This window comes from Sciurus carolinensis, chromosome 10 (assembly GCF_902686445.1).
Source record: "Sciurus carolinensis chromosome 10, mSciCar1.2, whole genome shotgun sequence".
NCBI classification, from domain to species: Eukaryota; Metazoa; Chordata; class Mammalia; order Rodentia; family Sciuridae; genus Sciurus; species Sciurus carolinensis.
In genome coordinates this window covers 95,765,509-95,780,806 of record NC_062222.1, presented here as the reverse complement: position 1 = coordinate 95,780,806, position 15,298 = coordinate 95,765,509, and positions in this window count along the sequence as shown.

The window sequence follows — 15,298 nt, the reverse complement described above, 5'->3', positions numbered from 1 at the left end:
AAAGCTGATGGCTAGAACCTTAGAAGATCTCAAATCTGGATAAGTCTGTAAGTCTTTGGTGCAGCCAGGTCACTTACAGAGAATGAGTAATTACTTTTAACCAAACTGAGAGCTGGGGTCACCTCACCCCTTAGAATCCAGGCAAGACTGGAGCATCCTCTATTCTTTTCTGTGACTGTCCACTGTCTTTTTGAGGATTCCTATGAATTCCCCAAAGACTTATGCTTCCATGGTCACCCAACTCCCATGTCTTCCCTTCCTAGGCATTCTGTCATTTGCTCTGCCCTGCAGTTCCTTCATCTCTGACCTGCCATTGTTGCTACTCACCCTGCTGGACACGCAACCCCTTCTTGATTCCTCACTGAGGGGTCTGTGGATACTAGACAGTAGTATGGAGCAGAATGGGGTTATTTGTGGAGAGCAGTGACAGAGGATGGGACAGTGGTGAGATTAGGGGTCTCTGATGACCTCATGGCTGTGGCATGCCTGGTGCCTGGGAATGTTCCTGTGCAAGGGCACAGGATGCTTTGCTGCTGTGGCAATGCCCTGCATGAGGAGGCTCTGTGCAAGAGTCCTGTCAGCTCTGACCTTGATCTCAGGCACACAGCTCCTGGGAAGGAAGGAATTCTTATGTTGGTCAACTACAATGTTCCATCAACTCCACTTCTCCAGTTCCTGCTCGCTTTAAACGATAAATTTTCTTGAGAGCTACATAAAACTCCAGTTGCATTTTGCAACTGTGGGTGCAACTTTGGAAAAGCTACATAGATGTCGTAGTTGCTGTAACTTTCCTGAATACAAAGAATAATGATTGTATTGTTTTTAACCTGATAATGAGATATACATAAATAAAGATTGCTGGTATAACTCTTTAGTTCTGCAACTCCATCAGAGAACACAGCTCCACCTGATCCCAGCTTAATCTTCAAGATCTGTGTCTGTGAATCTTTATTTTCCAATCCCCCTCTCCCCCTGGCCAGACCCGAGAGTTTGGTCACACTGGTTGAGACAGTTATTGAAGTGTGCTATTGAGACTTAGCATCCCACAGTAGTCTCCCCAATCTTCCTTCTCTTTATTCCCTTTGGGGAGTTCTCCCTGGCCAGACTGTCTGCTGAGGATTGTCCTTCTGTCATTTTGAGGTACTTCTCACCCTCCTTTCCCAGATTGCCAGAGGGAATTCAGAATTCCCACTGAATTGTGCACAACGATTGGGCTTTCTCTGGTCTTCCTTCCCCAAATCTACCTCCTTTGCATTTGTTGAAACCCATGCATATTCACACAAAAGAAACATGGCCTCATTTAGAAACAGATTTATTTCATTTTCCCTTTATCAGGATTCATTCTCCTTGGACTCCTGTGGTTTAAAATCATCATCCTTTTTTTCCATCTGTAATATATTTCAAGATGAGAATTCGAAGCTATTTTCTGGTTTGTGGGCAAGGAAGTAAAAATTGGAGATCATCAATAAATAAGCTAGTGGCCTATCTTAGGGTGTTCTAACAGTGAGATGTCACCGAATCCATCCATACCCATCCTTAAAGAGCAGAGGAAGCAACAGGACTTCATTATAAGTCCTTTTCACTCTGCAAATTTAGAATTACGTCAGTGAGGATTCTTTTTTCCTACAGTGTTCACCTTCCAGTGCAAGGACAACTGATAACAAACAAATACTTGTTTGCTTGATCTTTTAAAATATTTGTTCTAATTAGTTATACATGACAGTAGAATGCATTTTGACACCTTACACATAAATGGAGTATAAGTTTTCATTCTTCTGGTTGTACATGATGTAGAATCACAGCAGTTGTGTAATCATATATGTACATAGGGTGATAACATCTGATTCATTCTACTATCCTTCCTACTTTCATATACCCCCTCCCTTCACTCTCCTCTGCCTAATGAAAAGTTTCTATTTTTTCCCCAGCCCCTGTGCACCAATTATTGTGAATTATTATCCTCATATCAGAGAAAACATTCAGTCTTTGGTTTTTGGAGATTGGCTAATTTCCCCTAGCATGATAGTCTCTAGTTCCAAATATTTACCAGCAAATGCCATAAATTCATTCTTCTTTATGGCTGAATAATATTCCATTGTGTATTTATAGCACAATTTCTTTATCCATTTATCTATTGAAGGGCATCTAAGTTGGTTCCACAGTTTGGCTATTGTGAATTGAGCTGCTATAAACATTGATGTGACCCAACACTTAAGTATGCTGATTTTAAGTCCTTTGGGTATAAATCAAGGAGTGGGATAGCTGGGTTAAATAGTAGTTCCATTCCAAGTTTTCTGAGGAATCACCATACTGCTTTTCATAGTGGTTGCACCAATTTGCTGTCTCATCAGCAATGTATGAATGTACCTTTTCCCCTACATCATTGCCAACATTTATTGTTTCTTATATTCTTGATAATTGCCATTCTGACTGGAGTGAGATGAAATCTTAGAGTTGTTTTGATTTGCAATTCTTTAATGGCTAGGAATGTTGAACATTTTTTTCATGTATTTTTTGACTGGTCATATTTCTTCTTCTGTGAAGTGTCTGTTCAGTTCCTTAGCCCATTTATTGATTGGGTTATTTGCTTTTTTATTGTTGAGCTTTTTGAGTTCTTTATATTTCCTGGAGATTAATGCTTTATCTGAGGTGAATGTAGTAAAGATTTTCTCCCATTCTGTAGGCTCTCTCTTCATGTTCCTGATTCTTTCCTTTGATGAGAAGAAGCTTTTTAGTTTGAATTCATTCCATTTATTGATTCTTGATTTTACTTCTTGTGCCTTAGGAGTGTTGATAAGGATATCAGTTCCTAAGGCAACATAATGAAGATTTGGGCCTACGTTTTCTTCTATTAGGTGCAGGTCTCTGTTCTAGTGCCTAAGTCTTTGATCTAATTTGAGTTGAGTTTTGTGCAGGATAAGAAATAGGGGTTTAATTTCATTTTGCTGCATATGAATTTCCAGTTTTCTCATAACCTTTTACTGAAGAGATTATCTTTCTCCAATGAAAGTGTTTGTCACTTTTGTCTAGTATGAGGTAATTGTATTTATGTGGGTTTTTCCTCTGTGTCTTCTATTCTGTACCATCGGTTTACATGTCTATTTTGGTGCCAATACTGTGCCATTTTTGTTACTGTGGCTCTGCAGTATAATTTAAGGTCCAGTTTTGTGATGCCTCCTACTTCACTCTTCTTGCTGAGGATTTCTTTGGCTATTCTGGGTCTCTTATAATCATGAATTTCATGATTGCTTTTTCTATTTCTATGAAGAATGTCATTGAGATTTTAACAGGAATTGCATTTAATATGTATAAAACTTTTGGTAGTATAGCCATTTTAACAATATTAATTCTGTCTATCCAAGAACACAGGAGATCTTTCCATTTTCTAAGGTCTCCTTCAATTTCTTTCTTTAGTGTTCAGTAGTTTTCACTGTAGAGGTCTTTCACCTGTTTTGCTAGATCGATTCCCAAATATCTTATTTTTCTTTGAGGCTATTATGAATAGGGTAGTTTTTCTAATTTCTCTTTCAGAGTATTCATCACTTGTGTATAGGAATGTGTTTGATTTATGGATGTTTATTCTATATCCTGCTATTTTGCTGAATTCATTTATTAGTTCTAGAAGCCTTGTGGTGGAATTTTTTTGGTCTTCTAAATATAGAATCATGTCATTGGAAAATAGTGATAATTTGAGTACTTCTTTTCCTATTTATGTCCCTTTAATTTTTGGGGTCTGTCTGATTGCTCTGGCTAGAGTTTCAAGGACAAAGTTGAATAGAAATGGTGAAAGAGGGCATCCCCGTCTTGTTACAGTTTTTAAAGGAAACGTTTTCAGTTTTTCTCCATTTAGAATAATGTTGGCCTTGGGGTTAGCATAGATAGCCTTTACAATGTTGAGGTATAGTCCTACTATCCTTAGGTTTTCCAGTGTTTTGAACAGGAAGAGGTGATGTATTTTGTCAATGCTTTTTCTGCATCTATTGAGATGATCATATGATTCTTGTCTTTCAGTCTATTAACGTGATGAATTAGGTTTATTGATTTCCTTATGTTGAATCCACCTTGCATCCCTGAGAGGAGCCCTACTTGATCATCATGCACTATCTTTTTAATGTGTTTTATGAAATTTGCCAGAATTTCATTGAGAATATTTGCATCGATATTCATCAGGGATATTGAAGTATTCTTTCCTGGATGTGTCTTTGTCTGGTTTTGGTATCAGAGTGATACTAGCCTCATAGGATGAGTTTGGAAGGATTCCCTCCTTGTCTATTTCATGGAATAATTTGAGGAGTAATGGTGTTAATTCTTCTTTGAAGGTCTTGTAGAACTCAGCTGGGCTTTTCTTGTTGGTAGGCTTCTGATGGCATCTTATATTTCATTCCTTGAAATGGATCTGTTTAAATTGTGTATGTCTTCCTGATTCAGTCTGGGTAGCTCATATATCCCTAGACATATTTGTTGATATCTTTGAGATTTTCTATTCTATTGAAGTATAATTTTTCAAAATAGTTTCTAATAATCTGTATTTCATTCCTGTCCATTATGATATTTACTTTTCCGTCACATATTTTATTAATTTGAGTTTTCTCTCTAGTACTTTCATTACCATGGAAAAGAGTTTTATCAATTTTATTTAATTTTTCAAAGAACCAACTTTTTGTTTTGTCAATTTTTTTGAATTGTTTCTTTTGTTTCAGTTTCATTGATTTCAGATTTGATTTTAATTTATTTCCTGTCTTCTGATTTTGGTGTTGATCTGTTCTTTTTTCTAGTGTTTTGAGATGTAATGTTAGGTCATTTATTTGTTGACTGTCTATTCTTTTAATGAATGAGCTCAGTGCAATGAATTTTCCTCTTAGCACTGCCTTCATAGTGGTCCAGAGATTTCGATACATTGTATAGGTGTTCTCATATACCTCTTTTTTTTTATTTTTTTTTATTTTTTTTAATTTTTTTACGTTTACATAGGGTAATGATGTTTATTTTATTTTTCCCCTCCCCCCACCCCTCCCACCCCTCCCACCCCTCTTTTCCCTCTACACAGTCCTTCTTTCCTTCATTCTTACCGCTCTCCTTAGCCTAACTCTAAACCTAACCCTAAACCTAATGCTAGCCCATCCCACCCCCCATTATATGTCCTCATCCGCTTATCAGCGAGATCATTCGTCCTTTAGTTTTTTGAGATTGGCTTATCTCACTTAGCATGATATTCTCCAATTTCGACCATTTGCCTACAAATGCCATAATTTTATCATTCTTCATTGCGGAGTAATATTCCATTGTATAAATATGCCACAGTTTCTTTATCCATTCATCAACTGAAGGGCATCTAGGTTGGTTCCACAATCTGGCTATGGTGAATTGAGCAGCAATGAACATTGATGTGGCTGTATCTCTGTAGTATGCTGATTTTAAGTCCTTTGGGTATAGGCCAAGGAGTGGGATAGCTGGGTCAAATGGTGTTTCCATTCCAAGCTTTCTGAGGAATCTCCACACTGCTTTCCAGAGTGGCTGCACTAATTTGCAACCCCACCAGCAATGTATGAGTGTTCCTTTTTCACCACATCCTCGCCAACACCTACTGTTGCTTGTATTCTTGATAATCGCCATTCTAATTGGGGTGAGATGAAATCTTAGGGTAGTTTTGATTTGCATTTCCCTTATTACTAGGGATGTTGAACATTTTTTCATATATCTGTTGATTACTTGTACATCTTCTTCTGTGAAGTGTCTGTTCATTTCCTTAGCCCATTTGTTGATTGGATTATTTGTATTCTTCGTGTAGAGTTTTTTGAGTTCTTTATAGATTCTGGAAATTAGCGCTCTATCTGAGGTATGGTTGGCAAAGATATTCTCCCACTCTGTAGGCTCTCTCTTCACATTTCTGATAGTTTCCTTTGCTGAAAGAAAGCTTTTTAGTTTGAATCTATCCCAGTTGTTGATTCTTGCTTTTATTTCTTATGCTATGGGAGTCCTGTTAAGGAAATCTAAGCCAACAAGTTGAAGATTTGGACCTACTTTTTCTTCTATAAGATGCAGGGTCTCTGGTCTGATTCCGAGGTCCTTGATCCATAAATCCAATGCATTTTTATACATAAGTGATGAATCTTCAGAAAGAGAAATTAGGAAAACTACCCCATTCACAATAGCATCGAAAAAAATAAAATACTTGGGAATCAATCTCACAAAAGAGGTGAAAGACCTCTACAATGAGAACTACAGAACACTAAAGAAAGAAATTCAAGAAAACCTTAGAAGATGGAAAGATCTCCCATGTTCCTGGATAGGCAGAATTAATATCGTCAAAATGGCTATACTACCTAAAGTGCTATACAGATTCAATGCAATTCCAATTAAAATCCCAATGATGTACCTTGCAGAAATAGAGCAAGCAATTATGAAATTCATCTGGAAGAATAAAAAACCTAGAATAGCTAAAGCAATCCTCAGTAGCAAGAGCGAAGCAGGGGGTATTGCAATACCAGATCTTCAACTCTACTACAAAGCAATAGTAACAAAAACGGCATGGTATTGGTACCAAAATAGACAGGTAGATCAATGGTACAGAATAGAGGACATGGACACAAACCCAAATAAATACAATTTTTTCATACTAGACAAAGGTTCCAACAATATGCAATGGAGAAAAGATAGCCTCTTCAACAAATGGTGCTGGGAAAACTGGAAAACTATATGCAATAGAATGAAATTAAACCCCTATCTCTCACCCTACACAAAACTCATATACCTCTTTTAAATTTTTTTTTTTTACTTTCATCCCTGATTTCTTCTGCTATCCATTCATCGTTCAGTAGTGTATGATTTAGTCTCCATGTGTTGGGATAGCTTCTATTTTTTATTTTGTCATTGATTTCTAAATTCATTCTATTATGATCTGATAGAATGCAGAGTAGTATCTCTATTTTTTGTATTTGCTGAGAGTTGCTATTTGGCCTAACATATGGTCTCTTTTAGAGAAGGGTCTAGACATGCTGAGAAGAAAGTATATTCTCTCATTGATGGAAGAAATATTCTCTATGTATGTTAAGTCCAACTTATTGATTATATTATTTAGTTCTATAGTTTCTTTGTTTAGTTTTTGTTTGGAAAACCTATCCAGTAGTTAGAGAGGTGGGTTAAATTCACCCAGTATTATTGTGTTGTGGCCTATTTGATTCTTGAAATTGAAAAGGGTTTGTTTGGTGTATGTATATGCTCTATTGTTTGGAGAATAAATATTTACAATTGTTATATTTGACTCCATGATTCCCTTACACAGTATAAAATGTCCTTCTTCCTTTCTTCTGACTAACTTTGACTTAAGTTCACTTTTTCTGATATGAGGATGGAAACCCCTACTTGTTTATGTGGTTCATGTGAGTGATGTTTTTTCCCAACCTTTCACCTTCAGTCTGTGTATGTCTTTTCCTAGATTGTGAGTCTCTTGGAGGCAGCATATTGTTGGGTCTTGTTTTGAAATCCAATCTGCCAGTGTATGTCTTTTGATTGATGAGTTTATGCCATTAACATTCAGGGTTATTATTGAGATATGATTTGTAATCCTGGTTATTTTGGTTTATTTGGTTTTTAATTTGACTTAGTTTCTGCTTTGATTGTCTTTTCCTTTAGTGTAGTTCCTCCCTTTTCTGTTTTTCACTTTTTTTTTTCCATTTCTTCTTTATCTAATATTTTGCTGAGAATGTTCTTTAGTGCAGGCTTTCTGGTTGTGAATTCTTTTAACTTTTATCATGGAAAATTGAAACTGTATTTGTCATGAAGCTTAATTTTGCTGAATATAAAATCATTTCAGAGTTGGTATATATTGTTCCAACTAGCTTTGAGGGTCTGAGGTGAGAAATCATCTGAGATCTGAATTTGTTTCCACCTATACGTAAATTGGTACTTTTTTCTTGTGACCTTTAAAATTCTATACTTTTTCTGTATGCCAGACATTTTCATTATCATATGCCTTGCTCTGTTGTAATTTTGTACATTTAGCATCCTATAAGTCTCTTGTATTTGGTTTTCCATTTCATTTTTCAGGTTTGGAAATTTTCTGATAATTTTTCATTGAAAGGTTGTACATTCCTTTGGTTTATATCTCCACACCTTCCTGTATCCCAATAAACCTTAAATTTGGTCTTTTCATGTTATTCCATAATTCTTGGAAGTTATGTTCATGGTTTTTTACCATCTTCTGTTCATGGTCAACTCTATTTTCTTTTTTTTTTTTTTTTTTTTTTTTTTTTTTTTTTTATTTTTTTTACGTTTACATAGGGTAATGATGTTTATTATATTTTTCCCCTCCCCCCCACCCCTCCCACCCCTCCCACCCCTCCCACCCCTCTTTTCCCTCTACACAGTCCTTCTTTCCTTCATTCTTACTGCTCTCCTTAGCCTAACTCTAAACCTAACCCTAAACCTAATGCTAGCCCCTCCCACCCCCCATTATATGTCCTCATCCGCTTATCAGCGAGATCATTCGTCCTTTAGTTTTTTGAGATTGGCTTATCTCACTTAGCATGATATTCTCCAATTTCGACCATTTGCCTACAAATGCCATAATTTTATCATTCTTCATTGCGGAGTAATATTCCATTGTATAAATATGCCACAGTTTCTTTATCCATTCATCAACTGAAGGGCATCTAGGTTGGTTCCACAATCTGGCTATGGTGAATTGAGCAGCAATGAACATTGATGTGGCTGTATCTCTGTAGTATGCTGATTTTAAGTCCTTTGGGTATAGGCCAAGGAGTGGGATAGCTGGGTCAAATGGTGTTTCCATTCCAAGCTTTCTGAGGAATCTCCACACTGCTTTCCAGAGTGGTTGCACTAATTTGCAACCCCACCAGCAATGTATGAGTGTTCCTTTTTCACCACATCCTCGCCAACACCTATTGTTGCTTGTATTCTTGATAATCGCCATTCTAATTGGGGTGAGATGAAATCTTAGGGTAGTTTTGATTTGCATTTCCCTTATTACTAGGGATGTTGAACATTTTTTCATATATCTGGTGATTACTTGTACATCTTCTTCTGTGAAGTGTCTGTTCATTTCCTTAGCCCATTTGTTGATTGGATTATTTGTATTCTTCGTGTAGAGTTTTTTGAGTTCTTTATAGATTCTGGAAATTAGCGCTCTATCTGAGGTATGGTTGGCAAAGATATTCTCCCACTCTGTAGGCTCTCTCTTCACATTTCTGATAGTTTCCTTTGCTGAGAGAAAGCTTTTTAGTTTGAATCTATCCCAGTTGTTGATTCTTGCTTTTATTTCTTGTGCTATGGGAGTCCTGTTAAGGAAATCTGATCCTGAGCCAACAAGTTGAAGATTTGGACCTACTTTTTCTTCTATAAGATGCAGGGTCTCTGGTCTGATTCCGAGGTCCTTGATCCATTTTGAGTTGAGTTTTGTGTAGGGTGAGAGATAGGGGTTTAGTTTCATTCTATTGCATATAGTTTTCCAGTTTTCCCAGCACCATTTGTTGAAGAGGCTATCTTTTCTCCATTGCATATTGTTGGAACCTTTGTCTAGTATGAGAAAATTGTATTTATTTGGGTTTGTGTCCATGTCCTCTATTCTGTACCATTGATCTACCTGTCTATTTTGGTACCAATACCATGCCGTTTTTGTTACTATTGCTTTGTAGTAGAGTTGAAGATCTGGTATTGCAATACCCCCTGCTTCGCTCTTGCTACTGAGGATTGCTTTAGCTATTCTAGGTTTTTTATTCTTCCAGATGAATTTCATAATTGCTTGCTCTATTTCTGCGAGGTACATCATTGGGATTTTAATTGGAATTGCATTGAATCTGTATAGAACTTTAGGTAGTATAGCCATTTTGACGATATTAATTCTGCCTATCCAGGAACATGGGAGATCTTTCCATCTTCTAAGGTTTTCTTGAATTTCTTTCTTTAGTGTTCTGTAGTTCTCATTGTAGAGGTCTTTCACCTCTTTTGTGAGATTGATTCCCAAGTATTTTATTTTTTTCGATGCTATTGTGAATGGAGTAGTTTTCCTAATTTCTCTTTCTGAAGATTCATCACTTATGTATAAAAATGCGTTGGATTTATGAGCATTGATCTTGTAACCTGCTACTTTACTGAATTCACTTATGAGTTCTAAAAGTTTTCTGGTGGAATTTCCAGGTTCCTCTAAATATATAATCATGTCATCAGCGAACAGGGATAGTTTGAGTTCTTCTTTTCCTATTCGTATCCCTTTAATTTCTTTGGTTTGTCTAATTGCTCTGGCTAGAGTCTCAAGGACGATGTTGAATAGAAGCGGTGAAAGAGGGCATCCCTGCCTTGTTCCAGTTTTTAGGGGGAACGCTTTCAGTTTTTCACCATTTAGAATGATATTAGCCATGGGCTTAGCGTAGATGGCCTTTATAATGTTTAGGAATGTTCCCATTACCCCAATTTTTTCTAGTGTTTTGAGCATGAAGGGATGCTGTATTTTATCAAATGCTTTTTCTGCATCTATTGAAATAATCATGTGATTCTTAACTTTAAGTCTGTTGATATGGTGAATGACATTTATTGATTTCCGAATGTTGAACCAACCTTGCATCCCTGGGATAAAACCCACTTGATCGTGGTGCACTATCTTTTTAATATATATTTGTATGCGATTTGCTAAAATTTTGTTGAGAATTTTTGCATCGATGTTCATTAAGGATATTGGTCTGAAATTTTCTTTCCTTGATGTGTCTCTGTCTGGTTTAGGTATCAGGGTGATATTGGCTTCATAGAACGAGTTTGGTAGGGTTCCCTCCTCTTCTATCTCATGGAATAGTTTGAGGAGTATTGGAATGAGCTCTTCTTTAAAGGTTTTATAGAACTCGGCTGAGAACCCATCTGGTCCTGGACTTTTCTTTGTTGGTAGGCTTTTGATGACCTCTTCTATTTCATTGCTTGAAATTGGTTTATTTAAGTTGTGTATGTCCTCCTCGTTCAGTTTAGGTAGTTCATATGTCTCTAGAAATTTGTTGATGTCTTCAAGGTTTTCTGTTTTGTTGGAGTATAGATTTTCGAAATAGCTTCTAATTATGTTTTGTATTTCACTCGTGTCTGTTGTGATGTTTCCTTGTTCATTCCGAATTTTAGTAATTTGAGTTTTCTCCCTCTTTCTCTTTGTTAGTGTGGCTAAGGGTTTATCAATTTTATTTATTTTTTCAAAGAACCAACTATTTATTTTATTAATTTTTCCGATTGTTTCTTTTGTTTCGATTTCGTTGATTTCGGCTCTGATTTTAACTATTTCCTGTCTTCTACTACTTTTGGTATTGGTCTGCTCTTCTTTTTCTAGTGCTTTGAGCTGTAGTGTTAACTCGTTTATTTGTTGATTTCTACTTCTTTTTTTGAATGCACCCCATGAAATAAATCTTCCTCTAAGTACTGCTTTCATAGTGTCCCAGAGATTTTGATATGATGTGTCTTTGTTCTCGTTTACTTCTAAGAATTTTTTTATTTCCCTCCTGATGTCTTCTGTTATCCATTCATCATATAATAGTGTATTATTTAGTCTCCAGGTATTGGAGAAGTTTCTGTTTTTTATTCTGTCATTTATTTCTAATTTCAATCCATTATGATCTGATAGAGTACAAGGTAGTATCTCTATCTTCTTGTATTTACTAACAGTAGCTTTGTGGCATAAAATATGGTCTATTTTAGAGAAGGATCCATGTGCTGCTGAGAAGAAAGTGTATTCATTCTTTGTTGGATGGTATATTCTATATATGTCCGTTAAGTCTAAATTGCTGATTGTGTTGTTGAGATCTATAGTTTCTTTATTCAATTTTTGTTTGGACGATCTATCCAGTGATGAGAGAGGTGTGTTAAAATCGCCTAGTATTATTGTGTTGTGGTCTATTTGATTTCTGGAATTGAGAAGGATTTGTTTGACGTACGTGGATGAGCCAATGTTCGGGGCATAGATATTTATGATTGTTATGTCTTGCTGATTTATGCTTCCCTTAAGCAGCATGTAATGTCCTTCTTTATCCCTTCTGACTAGTTTTGGTTTGAAGTCCACATTATCTGAGATGAGGATGGATACTCCAGCTTTTTTGCTGTGTCCGTGTGCATGGTATGTTTTTCCCCATCCTTTCACCTTTAGTCTATGGGTGTCTTTTTCTATGAGATGTGTCTCTTGCAGGCAGCATATTGTTGGATTTTTCTTTTTAATCCAATCTGCCAGTCTGTGTCTTTTGATTGATGAATTCAGGCCATTAACATTCAGGGTTATTATTGTGATATGATTTGTATTCCCAGTCAATGGACTCATATTTGTTTTTGACATGATTTGGTTTCTCCTTTATTTGGCTATTCCTTTAGGCTAGCGCCTCCTGTTGCTGATTTGCATCGTTGTTTTTCATCTCTTCCTCATGGAATATTTTGCTGAGAATGTTCTGTAATGCTGGCTTTCTTTTTGTAAATTCCTTTAGCTTTTGTTTATCATGGAAGGATCTTATTTCATCGTCAAATTTGAAGGTAAGTTTTGCTGGGTATAAGATTCTTGGTTGGCATCCATTTTCTTTCAGGGCTTGGTATATGTTGTTCCAGGCCCTTCTAGCTTTTAGGGTCTGGATTGAAAAATCTGCTGATATTCTTATTGGTTTCCCTCTGAATGTAATTTGATTCTTTTCTCTCGCGGCCTTTAAAATTCTGTCTTTATTTTGTATGTTAGGTATTTTCATAATAATGTGCCTTGGTGTGGGTCTGTTGTAATTTTGTATGTTTGGAGTTCTATAAGCCTCTTGTACTTGGTTTTCCATTTCGTTCTTCAGATTTGGGAAATTTTCTGTTATTATTTCATTGAATAGATTGTTCATTCCTTTGGTTTGTTTCTCTAAGCCTTCCTCAATCCCAATAATTCTCAAATTTGGCCTTTTCATGATATCCCATAGTTCTTGGAGATTCTGTTCATGATTTCTTACCATCTTCTCTGTTTGTTCCACTTTGTTTTCAAGGTTAAATATTTTGTCTTCAATGTCTGAGGTTCTGTCTTCCAGGTGTTCTATCCTATTGGTTATGCTTTCTATGGAGTTTTTAACTTGGTTTATTGTTTCCTTCATTTCAAGGATTTCAGTTTGGTTTTTTTTCAGTATCTCTAACTCTTTATTGAAATGATCTCTTGCTTCCCGTATTTGGTCTTTTAACTGTTGATTGGTGCGATCATTTAATGCCTGCATTTGCTCTTTCATCTCCTCCTTCAATGCCTGCATTTGCTCTTTCATCTCCTCATTAGCTTCCCTGATCGTTTTAATTACGTACATTCTGAACTCCCTTTCTGACATTTCTTCTGCTCTGCTGTCATTGGGTTTTATTGATGTAGTATCTAGGTTTGTTTGGGACATTTTCTTCCCTTGTTTTCTCATAATGGTCAGTTGTCAGTGGGACCCTGAGATGTTGCAGTTTTCCACTATTGGCTTATAGTGTCCCAGTAGATTTCCAGTGTATCACCTCCCAGCCTTCAGTAGCCTGATGTCTTGGAGGAATCTGATAAAGCAGCTCATTCGAAGAATACTGCCCCTAGCCCCCTACTGGTTCCACGTTTTGGAACTGGCTCTGTGCGGAAATGCTCTCACTGTGGGCCTGCACCGTGTAGCTGGCCGTGTGGGAAGAGCCCACTGCCGGAGTGTGGAAGACTACCTTGGGAAGACTCAAGCTGCCCTGCCCGGCTCTGCTAAGCCACCTCTATCTGGGCCTGCCACCCGGGCTGAGCTTTACCCAGTGGGCAGACTCACCCGTGGCTCCACTTCAGTCCGAGTCTCTCAATGCCTCCCCTTCTTAACTCCTGGGTTGTGGAGCGACCGGAGGTGCAGTCTCCCTCTAGGCCGCCATCTTGGATCGCCCCGTGAAGAGAGCCCGCAGCCGGAGTGGGCAGAGCCGCCTGAAGAGGTCTCCGGCTGCCCTGCCCTTATCCCTGAGGCTGACTGCAGATCGAGGCTCTCCGCTGGTTCTTTGCAGGAGTACACTGCACTGCAGGGGCTCCGGGACTCGGAGCGTGCTCTGTTCAGACAGGCTCTCACTAGGGGGCCAGTTCCGTTCCGAGAACCTGGAGAAGCTGGCTGTGTGGGCGGGGCCCACCGCCGGAGTGCGCAGGACTGCCTGTGGATGACTCTAGCTGCCCTGCCCAGCTCCGATAAGCCACCTCTATCTGGGCCTGCCACCCGGGCCGAGCTTTACCCAGTGGGCAGACTCACCCGTGGCTCCACTTCAGTCCGAGTCTCTCAATGCCTCCCCTTCTTAACTCCTGGGTTGTGGAGCGACCGGAGGTGCAGTCTCCCTCTAGGCCGCCATCTTGGATCGCCCCGTGAAGAGAGCCCGCAGCCGGAGTGGGCAGAGCCGCCTGAAGAGGTCTCCGGCTGCCCTGCCCTTATCCCTGAGGCTGACTGCAGATCGAGGCTCTCCGCTGGTTCTTTGCAGGAGTACACTGCACTGCAGGGGCTCCGGGACTCGGAGCGTGCTCTGTTCAGACAGGCTCTCACTAGGGGGCCAGTTCCGTTCCGAGAACCTCTATTTTCAAGATTATATATTTTGTCTTTGTTGTCTTCCAAGTGGTCTAGTCTGTTGGTGATGCTTTCTATTGAATTTTTAATTTGGTTTATTGATTTCTTCATTTTGAGGATTACTGCTTGGTTTCTTTTCATAGTCTTTATCTCTTGAAGTGATCTTTCATCACCTGAGTTTTATCTCTGATTTCACTCCTTACATCTTCCTTTATGTCCTGGATCAGTTTAACTATGTACATTCTGAACTCCTTCTCTGACATTTCTTCTCCTGTGTAGACAATGGATTCTATTATTGAAGCATCTTGGTTTGTTTGGGGCTTTTGTTTCCTCGTTTTTTCATGGTGTTTGTGTGTCTTCTCATCTAACAGTGTGGATCTGAGGCAGTACAGTCTCTACCCTGTAGTCTTACAGTGTCCCCAAAGGTTTCCATTACCTCCCAGTTAAGGTTGCACCTGGGCTCTTCCTGCTGTGTGCGTAGGTGGCCATCACCTTGCTGCAGGAGTGGGAAAGAGTCAGGCTCTCCCCAGCTCTGCAAGTTCTGACGTGTACAAGGATGAATGGGTCTGGCAATAGTGGGTCAGAATGTAGAATAGGGTGTGAAGGCACCTTGCTCTCAGTTCATCCAGCCAGCTGGTCCAGCAGCCACCAAGTTCCCAGAGCCCACCTGGTCTGGCCCCTGCTGTGCCTGGCACCAGCCTAGTCCACAACTCCCTCCCTAGTCCCACCATGTCTAGCATCAGTCCGACACCCAACAGAGTCTCTGGCTCCCCAAT